Source organism: Bidens hawaiensis, unplaced genomic scaffold (genome assembly GCF_021521415.1).
Source record: "Bidens hawaiensis isolate Kalapana, Puna unplaced genomic scaffold, B.hawaiensis_p1.1 tig00001087_1, whole genome shotgun sequence".
NCBI lineage: Eukaryota > Viridiplantae > Streptophyta > Magnoliopsida > Asterales > Asteraceae > Bidens > Bidens hawaiensis.
The window spans coordinates 4,678,601-4,701,971 of record NW_027491062.1 but is presented as its reverse complement, the minus strand read 5'-3'; the positions used below and the strand labels follow the sequence as shown (position 1 = coordinate 4,701,971).

The 23,371-nt window shown below is 34.4% G+C and overlaps 1 long non-coding RNA gene across 1 annotated transcript; it reads left to right on the top strand.

Annotated features, from left to right (window-relative positions):
• The first annotated feature begins 13,359 nt into the window (after positions 1–13,359).
• On the top strand, positions 13,360–14,218 carry LOC143557498 (uncharacterized). Its single transcript, XR_013139589.1, has 3 exons — positions 13,360–13,539; positions 13,656–14,020; positions 14,133–14,218. It is a non-coding gene; the product is annotated as an uncharacterized LOC143557498 (long non-coding RNA).
• The last annotated feature ends 9,153 nt before the right edge of the window (positions 14,219–23,371 follow it).

Here is a 23,371-nt window from a genome sequence, read left to right as displayed (position 1 = left end):
ATTTAAGTAGCTCACCCCTATTAAATAAGTATCCCAGATACTCGTATCCCACATTTTCAGGTTGAGAGATTAAACAATTTAATTCCCGATTAAATCCAACTTGTTCAAAAATTTTCACCTTAATAAATAAGCCTCCCGGATGCTCGTATCCCACGTTTTCAGGATCCAATTCTCGAACGCCTTGAAAATAACATAAATAATAAGCTTTGACCATGATCCAATAATGACGAAAACCCGAACAAAATCTGACTTTCTTCAGTTGGTCAACCTCGAACAATAATTATTTCTTGGCCCAAAAACACCCAAATAACCAAATATGTGTCAATATCCAGTTTCAATCAATATCACATTCGCAACTTCAACTCCAAATCCAGAGTTGACCCATATTTGTTCACACGTAAGACCAAGAGATATCAAGTTTCACTCGTTGTCGGAACAACGTTTTCGGTCTCACAATAATCGTGTAAACCCGACCATTCGGACAAAAACTCCAATTTTTTTAATGTTTTTTTTTGGAATACCATGTCTTGAACGCCAGAGAAAAAGGAAAACATATCGATAACTTCACCTGATAACTTCACCCCTCGTTAACTTCACCAGCTGATAACTTCACCACCAGTTAACTTCACCAGCCAGTAACTTCGCCAGCCAGTAACTTCGCCAACTAGTAACTTCGCTAACCAGTAACTTCGCCAAACTTTAACTTCGCCAAAACCTTAACTTCGCCAAAACCTTAACTTCGCCAAAACCCTAAAATTCAGTCGACAACTTCGCCAAAACGGCTGTTCGGCCAAAAACATATCAGAAACGGGCCAGAAACACCAAAACGCATATCTTGAACCATAGCATAAGAGCCTAAGGCTCTGATACTACTTGTAAGTCCCCCCGGGGCGTCGCTGATCGATACGAGATCCGCACGAGGTCTAGGAGTGTGGAATCCTCCTAGACTCGTTTATGGTGTTGGAGACGAAGAACACGATTACACACAAACAAACACACGAATGGGATAAACGAATCTGCAGATCCTTTATAATATAACCATAACACGTTACATACCAAATGAGAAAACAAAACACGGCCGACCCGAGGTGAGCTATACCTCGGGTCTGCCCACACGACACTCTCTAGCTGTTTCTCTCTAAATAATGACAGCTACACAAATACTCTTAGTTTTTCTGGATACTAAACCCTAAACAAGACACACATATATATAGATAAACCAACTTCACGGGCTTGGCTTGGGTCTGTAGGCGAAGTTTTCCTAACTTCACCAATGGCGAAGTTGTTCTAACTTCGCCTATGGTGAAGTTGTTCTAACTTCACCACTTCGTCTCCGCTGGTCAGAATTGCATAGCGACGGTCACAAAATGCACCAAAAAAATTGATCCAACCTTTGGAAAGTGATAGATAAATTGTTTCTGTGTGCCTAACGGGTGAAGTTAGTAAGCTTAAAGGGCTCTAGAACAGTCATTGATCTGTATGGTAGCTTTCCTTGATGCGTAAAAGTTAAAGTGATATAAACTAAATATGTTAAACTTACTGTGGAGAGTCATTTTGAAGACATGTGCATGTCTCCATATACATCTCTCCGAATGATAGGCAGAAAAGCAATTACCCAGGCAAACACGAGCCCGTTGGTATTTGGTCCCCAAAATGAAGTATCTTATTGAGAATGACAAAGAACAAATGTGAACAAAATTACTTAAAATATATAATCAACCAACAGTTGATAAATGTTCACAAGCTTTAAGAAAAACACAAACATGAGGGTTAATAACAGAACTACAGGGGTGGAGGCAATAATATAAGCCCTTTAACATCCCGAATGAAAGGCTTGTTAATTTAAACTGTAAGTCCAACGTTCAACCTCAAATATGTTTGCAAATTTGAAAAGAAAAATCAAATAAATAAGTTCTGTCATTAAAAGTTTTTAAACCAAATCCAGGGGGTTGGAGTCAAATTGGGGTGATCTGGGGAAAGCCAAATACGTTTTGAGAAGAGATAGGAGGCATCACAGGTCCATGAGTGATGTCCATCTAAGCTTTATGCCGAACTGAACCTAATTCATATCACTGATGCAATGAAAATCATGCTAAGTTCGTTATAACCGCTATCAACCTGTTTCTTTATGTCATAACGCTGAACATGAATCTTTGTGAAAGCACCTTAAGCAATATGATTCCATGTTCGGATCTTTTCATAAAAGGCGGCGTTTTTTTATCAAAAACTGAAATTTGATCCCAAACTTTTGCTAAATTACAAGAAGACCGGGTGATTAAATTTATTTTATTTTCACTTCTTGATTACTCTTGTCGAAACAAATGTGTTGAGAAATCGTTTTAAAATTTGCATTCAGCTAATGAAATCTGATATCGGTTATTGTGTTATAGTTGGTTTAGCTGGTATGATCTCAGTCTTTTCAAGAAAATCATAAAAATTATAAAAATAAGAAAATTACAAAAATATGTCTGTCTTATTTTGTTTCATTTAATTGTTTTCAAAAATATTTTGGTTGATCTTTCTATCAAAGTTGATTGTTCTTTCAAGACTGATTTCTTGCAACGGAAGCATATGAGGTATCTGAGACTCAAATTGGATGATGCTATCATGTTCAAGGGGAGATGGTAGAGTATTGGATGCAGATGCTGAAGTTGCTGATCACTGAAGTTGCTGATTATGTTCTAGTAAAGATTCTGAAGATCTTGAAAGCATCAATCTAAAGGCGAGATTGTTGGGTCATAAATTGGTTAGAATGACGCATATCAAAGGGCCACGACATGATCAAGACTAAAGTGATGTAAACGAAGACGAGTTGAAGAACTACACCGGTATAATACCGAAATCCCTATGAATTTCGGTTAGGCTGGTCTTAAGTGGAATAAGCAATAACGAAGCTACAATCCAAGGGGGAGATTGTTGGGTCCATATTTGGTGGTTTGTACTTAGTTCTAGTTAATTGGTTTTGGTTGTATGTGTTATATGTAAACCGAAATCCATAAAGGATTTCGGTGGGCTTTGGGCACTACTTGGGCTTGGTTGTTAGCTTCCCTATATATAGAGAATACATGTATAGGGTTTAAGCTGGTTAGTTGTTCACACTGAGAGAAACTGTAAATCAGTAAGAGCCACCATTTAGAGAGCATAAGATTCTGTGTGAATCGGTTTATGTATTAGACGATTTATTGTTAATAAAATCGTATGCATTGAAACCATGTTACATCGTGTTCATCTTGTTCTTCATTTATATTGTTCTTGAATCACCACGTTAACTAGATTCCGCATATTTGACGTGTTTGGTTGATATCATATTGTAGTGATCCAGATTCGGGACTTACAAAAATTATTTCCTTAATTATCGTTTTTATAGTCAAAGCTTTAAATATAATTTGAATTTCAAATTATAGTATATAGCTCAACTAATCATATAGGATTAAGTTAATGTACATATATATTTTTAAAAAGTTTTAGAATAAATTATATTTGGAAGATCAATATTATACTTTAATATATATTTTAAAGATCAATATTATAATATAGTAAATGTAGTAAATTTATAATTTAGTAAATATCAATAAAAAATTAGTAAATTTGTAATTAAATTTCTGGAATATTAAAGATCAATATTATATATGAAACAAATAATCTACAAACAAATTTATTAAACATTCAAAACAATTGTATTATTAAATCGAAGTTTCTGACTTTTGTTAAAACTGAATCAAAATTGGCCGGGAAAAAAATCAAAAATTGGACGGAAATTATGTTTGTCAATATTTAGTAAGGAAAACAATAACAAATTGGAAGGAAAAAAAATCAAAAATTGGACGAAAATACTTCTTAATATTTAGTAAACAAAACAATAAGAAATTGGTCGGAAAATTTAAGAATTGGAAAAAGAAAACTTATTAAACATTCAAAACAATTGTATTATTAAATCAAAGTTTCTAAGTTTTGATACAACTGAATCAAAATTGGCCAGAAAAAAAATTCAAAAATTGGACAGAAATTATGTTTGTTAATATTTAGTAAAGAAAACAATAACAAATTGGACGAAAAAAAATCAGAAATTGGACGAAAATTCACTTCTTAATATTTAGTAAACAAAACAATAAGAAATTTGACAGAAAATTTAAGAATTGTACAAAGAAAACAATAAAAAATTAGACGGAAAAAAATTAAGAAACTGGACGCAAATGCACTTCTTAATATTCACTAAACAAAACAATAACAAATTGGCCGGAAAATCTCAGAAAACATAAAATATGCTTATAACAAAGTGGCCGGAATATATTCATCGGATATTATAATAAATAACTAACTCTATGTGCAAGAATGAATTGTTAATTACCTTTAATATATTCATCGGAGAATCGATCTGTTATAATCATCATTAATTGAACAAAAAAAAACCTTATAACATCTCCTCTGAGAAACGATCAATTGAACGGAATCGAACCGATTGGAGACATCAATAACCTTGGAAGTGAAGAAAAACATGGTAGATTAAACAATTGTTGGTAAATACTGTAGACGTTCGATGTTGGATCTGAGCGACGGAATTAGGGTTCGTATGTTCGTGAAGAGGTTAGAGAGAAAAATGAGTAGTGGAATTGGTTGTGGGTTATGAAAAATCTTCCAAATATAAGTTTTTTGGGTGTTTGGTGAACAAGATACGTGGCAGCATAATAGAGAATATGAGAATGGAAACTTGGTAACTTGGATGCATATGTGGACATGCTAGTAGAAGGACAGGTGGAGAATTTGTTTTGCTTTAATAGATTAGTAAAATATATTAAAATAATAATCGTTAAAATTTAAGAGCCATAATTTCATAAAGAGTTAATGGCCATTTTCGTCCTTGTGGTTTGCTGCTTTTACAACTTCAGTCCAAAGTTTGAAATTTTGTTAATTTAGTTCTCATTGACAGATTTTGATTTAATGGTTACGGTTAAGATATTATTGTTTTTCGATTTTTGTATTTCGGTTCGGTTTTTTCGGTTCTTTACAATATACAAAACCGAACCAAAACTAGTATTTCGATTTTTTCTAAAGTTTAAAACCGAACCGTCGATTTCTAATTTGGTTTGGTTTTTTCGGTTTCAGTTCAGTCTTTTCGGTTTTATGCACACCCCTACAAGTCACCAATCCATCATAGGCTTGATGGGTTGGCCCAACCCGCGTCATAGACTCGAAAACGGGAATTAAGTCCAACAAAAGTATCACGTTCATATAGTGTATTCACTCCTGAATATATAGTGAATGCTTACTTGTATTCACCATTGAATATTTACTTAGATTTAGTTATATGTTTGTATACATTTGGCTATTACGGATATCGAAAAGAGGATTTCACTTGTAGATTAGTATTACTGATTGGAAGAATGTTTTTGTCGTTGTTAGTTAAAGCCACTTTTCTGACGGAAGTTCCTTTGACAATCTGTCGATAATAATAATAAGGATAATATTTCGAATAAAATTCTCACTCGTGCTCTTCATGCATTTGTTGGTGAGAGCCCATTAAAAAGCCTCTTAAATACCACTTAAGCCCATAACCAACTCGTAGCTACTTGAGCTTGACCCTCCGGCCCATGGCCACACAACTCATGGTTGCTCGAGAGAGGCACACACACAGTGTAAACGAGCTGAGCTCGTCGTTTTTCCGTAAAAGGGCTTAAACTCGAATCGAGCTCGTTTAGTAGCTTCAACGAGCCAAAGCTCAGCTCAGCTTGGTTGTGAAGTCTTAACTTAATACCTAAAAGTCCAAAAGTGATAAGTCTTTACATAAGGCTTGTTGATGATCTACGAGCCTAAACAAATTTCCCACACAAGGCTTGAGCTTGGTAAAACTCGAAGTGTTTTATCAATCCGAGCTCAAGTAGCTCGCAAGCTGCTTACTCGTTTGCACACCTATATATACTCATAAACTACATAATATATAAATATTTATGATCAAACATTAAAGCGATTTTGTAACAATTGTTTAACTAAATAATAATACAAACAATCTTGACTGGCATTGTTACGTACTTCGCGTTTAAATTCTTTTACATGTATACTTGATTTACATTGTGTGACCCTTTAGGATGATATGTCAAAAGCAATTTTATATATTTTTTTTACATGCAAGTCCAACACGAACACTCGAAATGTCAAACCAATATATTATAAACCGGTATCTTAAACAAAAAGAACGAGATTATGTGTCTAATAGCACAATGTGTTTCCCCAAGTCTCGTGTATTGATTACGAGGATAAAGTGGATGCAATTATCCTTAAATGTTTATTCGGTCTCACAATCTCAAAGGGTTTTATATAAAACATATGGATATAGTCATTAAACGGGACATTTGAAATGAGATAATGTTACGTCAAAGGTGATAAGCAAATCACACCTTGCTAATTTTCCCCCCTCAACGTACGATATACATAAATAAGAAATGATCATACTCTAAAAACTGAAAGACGTTCCAATAACTTGATATTTTTCCCCTTATTGTATGATACGCCTTAAAACAACTAAAAATTACAGAGCAGAATCTAACGACACTCGGTAGTTTTAGCGCTAGAAGTGCAATTTATCGTATGTTTGCCATCTACTTTAATGTAAAAGTTTATATAATATATAAATGTGACTTATATGTTGGTTTAAAAAAAAACAAAAAAAAAAGAAACTCAACATCATTTAGTGATTTTATTTCAACAAAATTGTATACTTAATCAGACGATTTATCTACTAATTCAAATAAGTTACTGTTAAAATAAATATTTAGTCGGGACATTATCCCAAAATAAATAATACGTGAAATAAAATAAAAAAAGAATAAAAATAACGTAAAATGGCCATTCAGAACATCACCCACGTGACGACGTAGTCACGTGATAGAAAGAGCGGCGCAAGACCTCCTGATCCGAACCTAGTTGCTAGGGTAGGGTAAACCACGTGATATCGCCCATTCCATTTAATGGACCTACTTCCTTACTTTTTCTCACAATTATTTTCTTGGTTAATTTGCACTTAAATCGCATGGAGTGATTTTAAGGTTTTATAAGGCTTTAGCTTTGAAACTTGACTTAATGAGATTTTTTTTATAGTAATAAGAATCCTTTTTGATAATGTTTTTATATAAGTTAGGTCTAAAACATCAAATGTTGTGGAATAGAAATAAGATGCACCTACGTTTTACTTATAATTTCAAATTTTACAATCCAATATACAAAAACTCAGAAATCAAATTGTGATTTCTCTCGACTAAAATGCGTAATGCTATGTAGGGGTGTTTAAAAAATACGAATCTGTATCCGAAATATTCGAATCCGAATTATCCGAAAATTCGAATCTCCATATTTCGAATATTCGAGATTTTGGATATCAAAATCTCGGATATCCGAATTTTTGGATTCGGATAATGATTTTGAAAATTGGATAGTTCGAATATCCAAACTATTCAAATTATTTTTTTAATTATTAAATAATAAATATTATTTAAAATTTCTGATAATTTTTTGATATATCGGATAATTTTTCGGATATAGTGGATAATATTTCGGATATTTTTTTGAATATTTTGGACAATTTTTCAGATATTTCAGATATTCAAAATATTTTTAAAAGTATTCTTTAAATTTTTGTATAATAATTATTTTTTTCGAATATCCGAAGTTTCGAATTCGGATAGTGAAATCCACTATCCGAAAGGTCTAATATCCGAAGTTCGGATATTTGGTATGGGTGTTCGACTTTGAACATCCCTGATGCTATGTTGGGTTAATTGTTGTTTGGCTCAAGAAACGTGCCCAACACGTTAGTTAAAGGTTTTAATAGATTAATTGCTAATCAAGTTAAGATTTATTAAGATTACATATTAACTAAAGCTAAATTATGTTAGCTTATAATTAGATAATACGAGTTAGGGTTTCATAAATGAAACGTGATGAGTATATTGTTGTTTGGCTCAAGAAACGTGCCCAACACATGAGTTTAAGGTTTTAATAGATTTCTTAGTGCCCAAGTTAAGATTCATTAAGATTACATGTTAACTAAAGCTAACTTATGTTAGCTTATATTTAGATAATACGAGTTACGGTTTCATAAAAGAAACAAGATAAGTATATTAACTTTTTTGAGTTATCGAGTTATTCAAAATTTATGACGTTTGAGTTTTATCATTTGAGCTCTATCGATTCAATCCTTTACGCTACACTTACATTTTCATATTTTTTGTCAATGTAAATAAAATGGAACAAGTGAGCTAAATGACTTTGATGTAATAGTATCCTATCTTTCTTTCTTTTTTTTTAACGTTTGAAACTACTCTTAATATCTGCATGAGACTTCCTAAAATGAAATATCAACCGTTCGTACTGATTTTGATACTCTAACCTAAATCACCTAAGAATATCATCAATGAAGAAACTTATCACCGTGTTCAAACACAATTAAGTTAAGTTTTAAACCTCAAACTCTAATACCTTAAACCTTAATTATCACTTCATGTCATTAGTCTATAATGCCAACTGCAATACAATCCTATCTATATTTGTAAATGTCCTTTTCATTGTATATATATAGATGCTAAGTTTAATATATAAATACGAGTTCGTAAAATTCAATATCAAGACATGTGATATATGATCCACTATAGCCACACATGGTTCTAAAGTGCATGTCATTTCACAATCAAAAGCTGATTTTACTCGGTGATAATCATAGCAAATAATGTTTTTGATATATTCATAATATTAAAAAAAATGTCCATTTCAAGATTTGAAGAAGAATAGATACGTAAAAAGGAGAAGGTTTTATTTGTAAAAAAAAAAAGAGTTTCAAATTGGGTAGAGGGATTTCTTAATTTTGTTCTTTGTTTTTTCTTTTTGAAAGCAAAGGACACAAAATAATAGAAACTACAATCAAACAAAGGAACTTAAGCACAACCAGCACACGTAACAATCCAATTACTCAAATTAAAACTGCACCATTTCTTCTACTCCATCTTCAATATTTTGTCCCGATGAGTAATAAAAAAGAATGAGGTTGACTTCATTTCTTCCATCAACTTGTTTATCGATAGATGTTGGTCTAAAAGATTATGTAATGATGTCGTTTCTTGCTTTCCATAACATCCACGAAGTGATAACCAATAATGCTTGCAACACCTCGTCTTTTCTTTTTGTTAGCACGTGTTTCTTTACATTGTCAAGCGGTCTACATGGTTGATTTCTTACTGAAGGTGGAATGGAGATGATCAGTGGTCAATGACCCGTCAATGATCAAAATAACCGTTAAAAAAATTAATAGTCAGCTACAGAAAAGTACAAATTGATAACTGAAAAACGAATTACATGTAAGGGAAATCTGAATAAATGTTTTCATAACACTAATGATAACCATTTGACTTGTAAAAGTAATTCGTACAAAAGTTATCCAACACATTTGATTTTTCTATTTTGTCACTCAACTATAATGTGACACCATAATTGCCAAACTTGATTCATAAGAAGACCTGTGAGTACCGCAACGCAAAGGTAAATACCCTGCCTGGCGTGAGATGCGAGGTTATAGCCACATGTTGAGGCTCCGCCTGTGAGTACGAACGGTTAAGGGCAAGTTAGAGGTGGCCCCATTAACTTGTTTTTCCTTTTTCAAAATAAAACAAACATTAATACTTTAAAAAAAAATTGAAGTATAATATTCTAAAACGTGTTACAATATATTATAAAAAATTAAAATGAGTAATCCGAGTTGATATCGTGCTCGTCTTTTCATGGATGATGAGTGTCGATGTTTCATGGATGATGAGGAGTGGTATCATGTTCTTCTTGCCATGGATCACGAGGCATGTACTCGTCTTCTAGTCATTCTTCTTTGTTCTCTTCCGGTGTGTATTCATGTTTTGGTAAGTACTCCTCTTATAGGATATGTTGTTAAAACACCCTGTCCCAATCCAAATTAACATCATAACCCCAAGGATCAGGCGTATACACGTTTTCCTGTACTAGAAGGTTTCTAGATGTTGACGAGTTTTCTTGTACCAAAAGGTATGCCGGTACATCCTTCTAAACATATTTTAGAGTTTTAGTTGAAGGTTGAGAAGTAAGGTGTAACAACGTGAAAATTTCGAGTTCAAAGTATCAACTTTCCAAAGTCTAGGGACTAAAATTTGCCAAATTCCAAAGTTGAGGGTCAAAAACGAAAAATCTATTTTCTTGTCCTATCGCGCTACGCGATGGACAAAAGAATAACCCCATCGCGTACCGCGATGGGGCTCTGACACACGCCAAGTGTCCACACGTGGCACAACGGTCGCCACGTGTCCCGACACGTGGCGCAACGTCCGCCACGTGTCAACATGTGGCACAACGTCTGCCACGTGGCAGACCTACATTGTGACTCACCTGGGTTACATCGCGGTACGCGATGGGTGCCTAGAAGCCTATCGCGTACCGCGATGGGACATCAGATTTCGTCTATAAATAGCAGCCATGGGGTGTTCATTCCACACATCTCAAACTCAGTTCTCTAACCTCTCTCTACAAATACCACTCTCTCTCTAAAAATCCTCGTAAAACGTGCCACGATTACCTCGATAAGCGTGCCTCGAATCTCTTGTTTATGTATCATCGTTTCCTTGAAGTTTATATCACCCTCCATACACATACCAAAAGAGGTGTTTGTAGTAATGGCAATGAGTCTCGATAAGCGTGTCAATGAGTATTGAAGTTTGGTGTACTCATTTGACGATCGAGAAGTAAAGCGGCGTCGGAGTGCTGCTCAAGTCCCTAAGGATTTCGGTGCGCCATTAAGGTTAGACGTAATATTGAATTCAATATAATTAAATATTATATTCAAAGCTTAAGCCTTAAGTCGAGGTTATACTCGATACCTCGATAAAGGAAAAGAAAAGAAAACATAACAAAGAAATGAATAAATGAATGAGTTAAGAATATTGTGATAACATATATATGTATGTAAGTATATATGTATATTCTTTGTTATGAAGTTATTATTTATTGAATAATGAGTATTCGTAAATAATAAAAGAAAAGATTACGTTTCTTGGAGAAGAAGAAACGTCGGGTTTTGAATATAAACTAAAGGTTTATAATTTACTTTTAAACAAGAGGTTTTTAAGTAAATAAGAATTGAACTAAAGGTTTAATCGAGGATTGAGATATAAGACTAAAGGTCTTAAGCCGGATAGTGTATCCGACTAACAAATATTTATACTCGTAACTATAGGTTCGAGATAAAGAAAAGGGAAAGACCCTTGGACGGTGAGTGAAGCCGATCCTAAAGAGACGAGGTGAATACACCCTCAAACTTTTAAACTTGTTTTCAAAATGAGTCAACTTGTTATATGAAATTGTTTACAATGAACTATGTGTTCCTAAAACCGTTATAACTATGAGTATAAACCTAGCCCTCAGCGGTGGTATACATATGTCTGGATCCTTACATTGGTGGTACTACGCGATGTATGGGCATGATCGCACCACCCTTGGTAGTAGGACGCTCTCCTGCAGGGAGTACGACCGTTGTGTATATTTATAAGTACTTATGAGTCGAACGCTGCGGTGTTTGCTGAGGAAACCTAGTATAGAGGCTCTAGTTTATAATGTGTTATTTGACTTGATTATTCCTAAGCCACGTTGAGCCGAGGCAGGCGTAGTCTCGAGGGGTAATTAAGTAAAAGAAATATTTTTGCGTCAACGTGTTCACCAGCATTCGTTGCTGACGTATTTTATTACATTTTGCAGGTGAACAAAATTAGCACTTGGAGTATCGAAGTGCTATTGATATATCCGATGGCTCGGATTTTCTTTTGTAACTTAATATATAAACATGGTAGTTTGTAAATATAAACACATAAATCTTTTGTAACTTTAGCGGGTGTTTATAATCTCGTCTTTTGTAAATTATATTTTTGATCCTTAAAGTTTATAAGTCTTCCGCAAACTAAATGCAACTCTGAATTATTTACAACTACGATACCAACTTATGGGTCGCACTCCTAGACCTTAGATGAGGGTGTGACATAAGGTTAAAAAGTTAAAAAGTAAATCTCATATTTTGATAGTTATAGGGTTATTTAAAAATTGTCGTCATAATACTAACCAATATACAATTATGTCTTTAAATATCCATTTGTGTATGAATTGTAAGATACATTCATAAACATATTTGCCTAACTCATTTAATAAAGAAATGTTTTATGTATATTTTCAATAGAAAACTAGATTTAAACCACTACTTTGGTATAGTAGTAAATGTATGTGACTTACAATCAAACGATTGTGAATTTTAGCCTCACTTAATGCCTGAATAATAATAAATAAAAATAAACTTTAGTTGATAAATAATATAGAAATCTGGATTTAATTAAAACAATACCATAATTACATAATGTACATGTAAATGGTATTGGCCAAACATAATGAAAGAGAGAAAATCACATACAAAAATGATGAAATAACCGTAGATAATTTTGTATTACTTTACAGTTTAATACACAAAATTAGTTTAGATTTGTATAGATATGCCTTGATGAGATAGGTTATGTTTGTCGCACAGTGTGTTTGAACTTCTATGGGGAGCACACGATATATTGTAGAGAGTTTCGAGGTTCAAGTACCGATAAAATTTGCTTAAAGATGTGCACTTTGACATATTCAGGCGTGTCAGGATTTCTGTTAAAAAGAAGCACATATAAATTATTTGGCTGGCCCATTGAATGAAAGGTCAACTCTTCGACCGGCTGCCATTTAGGTCTTTGGACGGATATGAGAGAAACATGCGTTTGTGGATCTAGCAGGGATTTCACCTCTTTTAGGCTTGGGGATTAGTGGTTTCACGGTCGATCAGACTACTTTAAAGTTGTTTTATGCAAGGTAACTAAGCATGAGCGGAAGTGTCTTGATTTTTGACAACCAACTTGTATTTATACATGTTGTGTTTGATACTTTTGATTTCCTCGCGATTGAACTTGAAGTTATGGTGCTACTTAACCGAGTCTAACTTGTCATGCATAGTAATGTCATAACTCACAGATCTATCGATGTAGTTTTTGAAAGACTCGGTTTTACAATTCAAAAGAGGGTAGCGACATAACTTGTTGCAAGTTTGCCTTTTGTCTTTATGTAAACACTACTTATTAATAAATGGAAATTTACCTTAGTATTTGTATACAGCATTTATGTCATATTATATTACGAATAGATTCGTAAAAACACTAGATATAGAAGTCATGTAAATTAAATTTGTTGTAAATAGTAATAATGTTACATATTACATCTATACATACTATTAAAGCAAGGAGTAATTTCCACTTGTCAAATTTCTAGGCCATCCACATCATCGCCACCTCATTGTCATGTCAACCATTACCTTTCTTAATCATGCCAAGTAATCCACTAACCTATATTTAAACCATAACATTCCTTAATTTTTTACCCTATTCAACTTTTTCTCTCTTTCAACTTTTCTCTCTTTCACCTATTAATATTTTCCGACGAATATCAGTCAAGCTTTGTATCAATTTTCCGGTAAGTTTGTATTTTATAATAAAGTTCCTACCGTTTATCTATTTATTTCAGGCAACCTTACTATTTTTTCCGGTTATTCTTTCTTCTGGCCTTTTTATGTTTATTCTCATTGTTAGCTGATTTTATTAAAATCCGTTTAGGTTGTAAATCATAAACGGGCCTGAAGGTGATATGTGGACGTTTTACGTTTTCCGGTAAGTATTTCCGGTTAGATTTTCCGTTAAGTTTTTTCCGGTTATGTTTTATACCTATAACAATGGTTGATTTACATTATTTCAGGCTATTTACCCTTTTAATTTAATGAAGATTTCATTTTTAGTTTGTTAATTAAAATCATATATTCCATTGTTTCTTTTTTCCGGTTAGTATTTCCGGTAAGTTTTTTTTGTAACTTTTTCCCTATATGAATATTAATATTCTTTTCTATTATTTCAGGTAACATTTTCCGGTGAGTGTCACGGCTTATACAATCTTTTTTCCGGTAACGTCTTTGAATTTCGTTTTCCCGTTAACACCGTTTAAATTTTCCAGTTATTAGTTAGAATTAAAATAATCCATAATATCAATATTAATATTCTTTTTTATTATTTCAGGTAAAATCCTACTCATATAATTTAATTTCACGGAATGATTATGAGTGTATAGTATGTATAGATTTAATTTCAATGTTGATGTATATGTATATTTTATTTTGTTAATTTGTTAATATTCATGTATATTTGTTAATATTCATGTATTTTATTTTGTTAATTTGAATTATCTCATTAATAACATTTATTATGTTTGACTTATTTGAATTATCTCATTAATAACATTTATTTTGTTTGACTTTCCTTAATTTTATAGTCAACGTGAATATTAATTAATTATTTTTATAATAACAATAAAATAATTTAAATGCTATATTCTTAGTTCAAATATTAAAGTTTAAACGTTAATATTAAAGTAAATAAGTAAATAAGGAAATATGTAAATCATTACACGAATTAAGGTAATTCGTTTGAATATTAAATAAGGTAATTTTTATCATAAATTTACATAGCAATAATATATCATTTCTATTATAATTTACATTAATTTGAAATCATTTCTATTTATATTATCATTACATAAATAAGTAACTAATTTGTACTATATATCATAAAAATAAGTATCCATATATTTTTGGTATGTAACCATACTTCATGGTACAAATTACAAATTACAAACTAATTACTATATAGTCAACGTGAATATTAAATAATTATTTTCATAATAATAATAATTTTTTTGGTATATAATCATACTTCGTGGTACAAATTACAAATTTCAAAATTTTAAACTAAATAAGTAAGTATAATTAAGTAGTATAATAATGAGTAAATATATAAATAATTAGACGAATTAAGGTAAGTCGTTTGAAAATATTAAATTTAATTGTATTGATTTTTAACTATGTGATTTTACATAATAGGAAACTATATGATTTGTATTTATATTACAATTTTACAATATATTATAATTTAATGATTTATTTATCATTTTCAAATTTGAATTAGTGACCAATTATATTAAGTTTACTAAAATATTAACTTTATAAAAATAGTTTTGCTGTTTTGGTATATGATTTAGTGATTTTTTAAATAATTAATGATTTTACTCTACTTTTGGTAACAATGTTTACAAGATTATAATTTTAATAAGTAATAGATAATTATTTAATAATAATAATAATAATAATTAATGATTTGACACTAATTTTGGTATATGTTTGTATATTATAATTTTATATACGGGTTGATTTTAACTTTGACTATATTTTTAAAAACCTGATTTTAATAAATTAATCATTTAACTCAATTTCACTCAAATTCTGTTAAATTTGAACATAATTTTAACTTTAAATATTTATTCTCATTTCTATTTATATTATTTTTTACATAAATAAATTAAATATTTTATACTATATAATCGATACATTTCATATAATTTTCTCATCACTTTATACCATTACAACCTCCATTGTTTTTCTCCGTCCCAGTTAATCTAAATTTTAACTTTTATTGTTTAATACAATCTACTCCCGTTTACATTTAGCATAATTACAGTTTTCTTAGTTTAGTAACCTTGACCAGTCCTTTAAGTTACAATTTTGTTAATATTTACAAACTGAAATTCAAAATTATCTTATAACCTATTTCAATTTTAAATTCAATATTATAATCTTTACAAAACAAAAACATATCTGAAATAAAATCTTATGAATCATTTTATATGTTGTTATTATTATAATATGTATGTTTATTTCAACTTTTGTAATTGTTTATAACAAATAAATCCATTTTGTTTATAACATATAAAATGTATTAGAGTTGTACTTTTAATTTCAAATGATGCAATTACCGTTTAATTAGTATTCATGATGTAATACCTTATAATTTATCTAAAATAATTCGTTTTTATTAATATAACATTTACAATTCATTTAAATTTAAAACATATATGTATATTTTACGTGTTTTATAATTCCCGCTCATGTGTTACACGGGTCACTCGCTAGGTTATTTAATTCAAAATTCAAAAGTGGGTTTTTTTTCAAGATGGTAATTTAGTAACTATATATATGTGTGTGTGTGTGTGTGTGTGTGTATAATCCAGATTAACCTCTGTTAGAAATAATTCGAATTTGTAGTAGCCAAACAAGTCCAAGAGTCTCACAGTACAAAGTTGATTATTCATTTCAAATGTCGTATTGTTTGAAAAAGATGAAGGTTGTGGGTTATAGTTTACTTTTAATTGGTAGTTTTGTACCATATTGTTCTTTTGCATTATTAGATTATAAATATGCTTTGGTATATTATTAGTTCAAATACTAGCTGGATTATTATGGACTTGGAACTATGATCCGGGTTTGAAAAAATTAAGAATATTTTTTACAGGTTCTTATGTTATTGTTTATATATATATATATATATATATATATATATATATATATATATATTCAACCGTGTGTAACACGTGCTGTAATCTAGATATCAACAATAACAATTAAATCAATAATAATCTTCTTAAATATATTAAACTTTCATTTGTTCATTTTGTATCAATAATAATCGTTTTACTGTTCCATCATGTGTAACATGGGTACTATCCTAAATCAATATTGGAATCCAATTATCTGTTTCTTTTAAGATATTTGGATCACCTGAAGATTGCTAATGTTAGAAAAGAATGGGCACATTTAGATTTGAAAAGTGAAGTTAGTGAGAAAGTAAAATGGTTGTTAGAGTGTGAGAACTATGAGTCAAATTTTGATGATCTTTCATACTCTTTGGAATTTGAAGATGAAATTTAAGGTAACACTAATTCAATAAGTTAGTTATGTAGTTGATTAGTCTAATTTTTTTACTTTCATTGTTTACTTTGTGTTTTTTATTTAATTTATTAGTTTAGTTCATAACTAAAAATTTCAAAAAACGTACAATAAAATTCCATAATCGTTTATTATGTTTTTGATGACCAGCTTGTTGCGTTTTTTTTAAAGCATATGAATTTCTAAGATTGTGATTATAAAGTTATGTTAAATTCTATGATTTTCTAAATGTTTTCTTGTGAAATTTTATGATTGTCTATATTATATGGTAATTATTAAATTCACACATTTTGTTATTAGTTTTACATAATCTTTTAGATATTAATGTTAACATAAACCCATTATGACATACATTAACATTTTAGTTAAATACTTAATCAGGTTGCATGGGTTGTTTTGTTTTTCAGGTTCTATAGCAAAATGTTTTTGTTTTTGGACGAAATTTTTTGAAGTTTATGATGGGATAATACGGTTTGAATATTTTCATGACTCTGCTAATATAGACAAGTTTGTGTAATTATTAACTTTTTATGTAGACAATGCTATTTTCTATATCTCCAATATAGAGATATATGATATCTTTTTGGTTGTAAATTTTATGATATCTTATGGTTGTTTATATACACTTACTTACATATCAAATTTCAACCCGTGTGTAACACGGGTACTGTCTTAGTAAATAAAAAAAAATGTCACGCCAGAAATTGTGGGAGAAACGGGACAACATCGCGGCGTGAGTTGGCCACGTATCTCAAGCTTCCTTTAACATATCCACTGACTCCTAGTGGTTGCCACACACTTACTGTCACGTGACTATCCCCGCAATTCAAGGTGTATCAACCAACCCTTTTTATCCCATAAATCCTTTCTAAATTATTTTTTTTTTCTAACACAATATCACTTACAATGACTTATTCGATTATCTTTATATTTTTTTCTTTTTAATAGCAAAATTTATTAAGAAAGTTATACAGTCTGGCCTAATTAGGTACGACTCAACCAATAAGACAATAACAGAAATACAGGTATGTTTAAATTACAAAGAAAAGATGGAAGATGATCTAGTTTTAAACTAGAGAGTGGCGTCTTTCTTGATCAAATTCAAAGCATTAACCATCTGATTTATTCTATTATTAAACACCATCTCGTTTCTGTATTTTCATATCACCCAATGGTTACTAAGAAAGTCGCTTGTATTGCTTTTCTCATTGATTATGGATCCGTGTGGTACTAGGTTGGCACGTCCCACGATTGATAAGTAAATTTTAGTGGCCTTTTGTTGATTAACTGTACAATATTAGTTATCTCAACCTAGGTGGCTTAACTATACAATACTATTATTATTTTTATTGATTAAGATCTCATTATAAATCATTCATTATCATCCAAATTAAGAAAAAATATTTCGATAAAATATCCGAATTACCTTTTTATATTGCAAGTAGCCAAGTAAGGTACGCTCAATGCAAGCACCATTCTAAGTAAGGTACATTTAATATATGTAATGTGTGACAAAAGCAAATTCAGAGTAGTTGAAGAAAATAAATCATTATTAATTTTTATAAAATAAACTTTGTTATTGTGTTTACAGTTATAAACATTTTTAAAAGATTTATAAAACAAAATCAATAAATAAGAAGTTAATCAATTTGGAATCTTCAAAATTAAAAAGTTCAGTATGATTTAAAATGTGAAATATAATGCTTATTAGGTTTATAATCGATCTGGCATCATGCAAAATTGACCACTTGAAGAGGTAGGTCCCAGCAGAGCCCAGTTGGACCCGCAGGACTCACCTTAAGAGAGACGTCTGCGCGGAAACCAACTGGATCCGCAGGACCCACCATGCTCAGAGACGTGACGTCCTTACGCGCAGTACGCAAGCTGTTCCCGCAGGAAATGCCTCCCAATGGTGAAGTACTCTGCCTGTTCCCGCAGCTGCGGATACAAGCCATCAGGGAAGACCACCCGCGCAGCAAGGCTGCACGCACAAGGCACTTAGCTCAAAATAATTCAGTAATGTCACCTGAAGAAGGAATGAGCAAAGCCGGGAACAATCCCGCACAAAGGCGGGAGGGGGAATACTCCCGCCCAAATGAGCCAGTCCGTACGATACTGGAGGATCTTTTGTACTGTACCTGACGAGGTATGGGCAAAAGATCTGACCAGAGGTACGACAGCTCATTGACAACAGTATGGCGAGCAGCATGCTCTTGTACTGTATGTCACTATTAGCCGCTGCCTACTCACCAACTCCTGTCATACCACGTGCATAGCCTGCTGTTGGTGAAAAAGGAACAGTACACAGCAGGCCTGGTCACTGTCAGCCGCTGCCTACCCACCAACTACCAGCATTGCACGTGCGTAGGCCACAGTTGGTAGAACAGGAATACTATTCAGCCGGCTATACCTTCTTGGAAACCTACCTTCGGCTATAAATACCCCAAATGGTATGATCATCTCATCTTATCTTGTATCTTATATCTTATACCTGATATCTGCTCTAGCAATCTCTTAATATACACTTATATTCAAGAGCAATCTAGTCTGATTCTCACGCCGGAGGGTGGTCACAAGGAGGTACCCCCCCCCTTCTCAGTGACGAGCTCACGGTGTCTGTTTTGCAGGTTATCAGAAGAACCATCTTTGCCGGATCTAACCCCTCGTGGGAAACATCTATTTAACCCCCAGATTATCCGTAATCTGCCCGGGGTCGATTAGTGTTTCTTCATTGGCGCCATCCGTGCATAAAAGCTAGAACTTCATTTATTTTCAGTTTTTTCAAACTTCTGGAAAGATGGTTAAAGAAACTCCGGTAACCACAACCCCAGCTACTGGGGGGAATACCGGCGACTACACAGTTTTTACGAACACTACCCCGGTTACCCAAGCCGGGGCAAGTACAGTAAATTTTACGAACACTACCCCAGTTACCCAAGCTGGGGCAAGTGCAGTAAATAATCGCTCAGTTAGAGAGACAACGAACGAGGCTCCCCCGCCAAACACTCGATGAAGTTAAAGCGTGGGCGGAAGCACGTCAAAAAGAATTCCAAGCTGAGTTGGATGAACGCTTACGTTTACTCCAACAGGCTGATGAATTCGTAGAGTACTTTGACGATGATTCGGAGGAATCCGATAGTGACGCAAACCCTCGTCATAGGGCGAAAGGGAAGCGTAAGGAAACTGACTCCCAACCGAGAAGGCATTTTGGAGAAACCTTCAAACCAAAAAACGCGGGTGGAAACCCACGTGACTTCTCCAAAGCATTTAGACCAACTGCGGCAAATGCGGGAACGTCCAAATTTGCAAGGGACATTGCGGAAGCAATCGCCCCGAAAAGTGCCAAACAGATGTCCAATATCGGCACTTACGATGGTATATCTGATCCAGACGATCATTTGAACAGATTCATAGCGGGGGCAACCGTCAGTAGTTGGACGGAACCTACGTGGTGTTACATGTTCCAAATGACGCTTGTTGGGGCAGCTAGAGCGTGGTTCGATCGTCTACCGGTCCACCACATCTACGATTGGGCAGACTTCCAACAGAAGTTTAGCCAACACTTCAGCCAACAAAGAAAGTATACCGAAGAGCAATGGACAATCCTCAATTGCATTCAAGAGGAAGATGAATCTTTGCCAGACTTCATCACTCGCTTCAACTCAAAGAAGCTAAGTCTGGGTAATATTAGCGAAGATCTTGTTCGCGCTGCTTTTATCCAGGGCGCGAACGACCCAGAGCTCATCCGCACCTTAACGGGTAAAGATGGCATGCCATCCACATGGGATGCCATCATGACAGCAGCTAAACGCTTTGCGAAAACGGAGAAGCAACTGGGTAGAGATCTCCCCCAGAGCACAAACCTCTACACCCAGAAAACAAGAGAAGACAACGTCCTTACAGCCCGACTAAACAAAAAACGGAAGCTAGGCATTTGGCAGTCAAGGGTAAACTTTGACACCTCATCCGGCTTGCAATATCGGCTAGGCGGAAGGGATAACGTACAGTCGAACCAGAACTCCAGATGGACGCCACTCACTAAAAGCGTAACCGAGATATTCGCCACTGAGGATCTCCCATGGCCAAAGGCTCCAATAATCCGACATCGTCACAATGCTGATCGGAGCAAATACTGTGACTTTCACAGGACAAAAGGCCACAACACTGAAGAATGCACAGACGTAAAGGACATCGTCGAAGCATTTGTCAGAGATGGGACGCTCGCGCACCTCGTGGCGTAACGAACGCTGAGCAGGCTGATGCGTGTAGAACCCCAGTTGGGGAAAACACAAATAAAATTGCAGCTTCAATGTTGGAGACTACATACTGCGTAAACAACGAGATCCCGAACCAGGTGCATATCGGCTCGATGGCACTCCCATCCCAACAACATGGAAGGGAGCTCAATTACACAGTTTGCATGTAGATCAATTCCAAATTTGTAAAGAAAAGGCCCAGAGCCACTTCTAATGGAAATGATTCTCCTTAGAACATTGATGCTGATGATCTTACGTTTATACTTATGAACTTTCCACACTGTTATGCCGGTCTTCACCGCATACATAAGTGGGGAAGTCGTTGCTTGTGGAAGGCGGCAAAACCCGCATAAACACAAAAAACGGCAAACCTTCACGCAGGTCAGTCATAGGTAAAGTTGGGTCATCCAGCTAAATGAAAGTGCCGGTCCTAACCACACAAATCATGATGGAGGAAACCGAACTAACCTATTGACAACCGCGCGTCGAACGGTTAATTTATTCAAAACACTGATGCCGGTTTTCACCGCATAAATAAGTGTAAAGAAATCGTTGCTTGTGGAAGGCGGCAAAACTCGCATAAACACAAAAAACGGCAAACCTTCACGCAGGTCAGTCATAGGTAAAGTTTGGTGATCCCACTAAATGAAAGTGCCGGTCTTAACCGCACAAATCATGATAGAAGAAACCGAACTAACCTATTAACAACCACGCGTCCAACGGTTACCCTATTCAAAATACTTAGAAAATTTCTAACAGAAGGATGAGGAAAACCTCCACGCAGGCCAGATATAGGTGAAGTTTAGCCATCCTACCAAGTGCAAGTGACAGTTTTACCCGCACAATCACGAAGGGGGAAGCAAAACTTCAACCTATTATCTACCACATTCAAAGGTTAACTTATTCTAAACACTTAGAAAATTTCTAACAAAAAGATGAGGAAAACCTCCACGCAGGTCAGATATAGGTAAATTTTAGCCATCCTACTAAGTGCAAGTGACGGTCCTACCCGCACAATCACGAAGGAGGAAGCAAAACTTCAACCTATTATCTACCACGTTCAAAGGTTAACTTATTCTAAACACTTGGAAAATTGCTAATTTAAACTAAAGTATGCATGAGCAAGTCATATAACGTTTATAAAGCAAGTCATCCAGTGAAAGTAGCGGTCTTACCCGCACAGAGATTTATATTTCATAATAATTCATTACAAGAATGGCCGGGTAACTACCCGCCTACAAGAATATAAATCTATACAAGCTAAACCTATCCTAACAGTGGGAAGGGATCTTAAGGTTCAAGCTTCAGGACCACTCCCTCCAAACCCACTTGTACCCGCACCATCAGTTGGCTGTGGCGGTTCAAGGAAAGTCTTTAAAATGGCTAGCCCATCATCAGCAGCAGCAACTTCGTTCACCTCCACCACCGGATGCGGGAAGGCGGCATACTGGTTCACTGCTTGGTCATATACAGCTTCAGTATCAACATCATATAAAGGGAAGTTGGAAGGCGGGATGCCTTTCTCAACGAACCCTAGACCAAGCAGGAAGCCGGCCTTTTCCCCATCCTCGTGAGAAGCGTTGAGGGCCGCGCTCATGGCATCGTCGTATGATGTGTCCGTGAAGACTCGATGCACAACCTACAAGAAAAAATACAAGTATCAATACCTTTTCTATTTACAAAGAAAAGCGTGAAGACATTATGAAGCTAAGCTTACCTGCGACAACGCTTCTCGAAGAAGCCATTCCTTGGTAACCAGAGCTTCCTGGAGGGCAGCTTGAGCTTGGTTACGGGCGCGTTCGGCTTCACTTTTGTTGAGGTTGGCAAGCAACACTTCTTTAGCCGCAGCCTCTTCAACGCCCTTTAGCTTCCGCTCAGTGTGGTCAAGCACCCCCCTCTGGTCCAAGATCTCTTGGAGCTTCTTGGCGTCTTCCATCGCCAAGGCATCATGAGCCTGTTGGAGCGCCTCTAGTTTGGCTTTAAGTTCCTCATTCTCGAGGCATAGAGGCTCAGCAACAGCTTCAGCCTTGGTGGCCCTCTCAGTTGCGTTCCGTGCAGTTTCCTTAGCCAGCCGAAGCTGTTCGTTAACAGCTTGGGCAGCCTTGGAACGGGCCTCGAGCCAGGCCTGAACTTCAACCTCGAGGGCCTTGAAGGCCTTCTCCTTTTCCGCAGCCACTGCGGTAAGCCTCTTGTTCTCCTCCCGGACAGCCCGCGCCTGAGCTAC